The sequence below is a fragment of the Limulus polyphemus genome, unplaced genomic scaffold (genome assembly GCF_000517525.1).
Source record: "Limulus polyphemus unplaced genomic scaffold, Limulus_polyphemus-2.1.2 Scaffold2379, whole genome shotgun sequence".
NCBI classification, from domain to species: Eukaryota; Metazoa; Arthropoda; class Merostomata; order Xiphosura; family Limulidae; genus Limulus; species Limulus polyphemus.
Genome location: NW_013667989.1, coordinates 54,341 through 55,207, shown reverse-complemented (window position 1 = coordinate 55,207; position 867 = coordinate 54,341).

Genomic DNA, 867 nt, shown 5'->3' with positions numbered 1-867 from the left:
CAACTTTTGGATACCATTTTCTTCCTGCCACTTTTGGGCGTTTCTAGCAGTGTGACACGGTGCTCCATCTTCCTGGAACAACGTTATGTTCTTGTCCACGAAACCCGAGGAATAAAGTGGCAAGAGTTCTTCCTCCAATATTTCGACGTATTTCGCAAAATTTATGTTGCCAACGCACTCCACTAAGCTCGATCTCCCACCAACCCAAACATCTCCCCACACCATCACGCTGAAACTACCATGCTTCACAGTTGGCTGCAATCTGTTGAGCCAAAACTCTTGGTGAGGCATTCTCCAGACCCATATCATTCCACTGTCCGAAAATTGAGCAAATCTTGATTCGTCTGAGAACAATACGGTTTCCCAAAAGTCCAGAGATTTGGTCATCATATCACTTGCCAACTTCTTTCGTCTGACTATGTTGGCAGGTCATAATAAGGGCTTCCGTCTAGCTGCTCTGCAACGATAACCCAATCTATGGAGAATCCGTTGAACAGATTTCGGGCTCATCCCACCAACTTTGGCCACTTCTGCAGTCGTTAATCTGGGATCCATTTCGATGCTTCTCTTGACAGCCTTTTTTGTCCTCTCCGATGGACCAGGACGACCCGGATGCTGCTCAGTTGTTTCCTTGCCATGTTTCCTGAACTGCACGATGATTCTGTTGATTGTCGAATGCGGAATTCCCAGATTCTGTGAAATTTGCCGCTGACTTATTCCACCATCTGCTTGACCAACTATCCTTCCACTAACAAAATCTGACAATTCGAGAGAACCTTGAGTTCTAGGCATGTTGTAACACAAGATAATTAGTGTGCGGACCATTTTCATTTATATAGTGCTCTGTGAACACAAATTAGTTAGCAT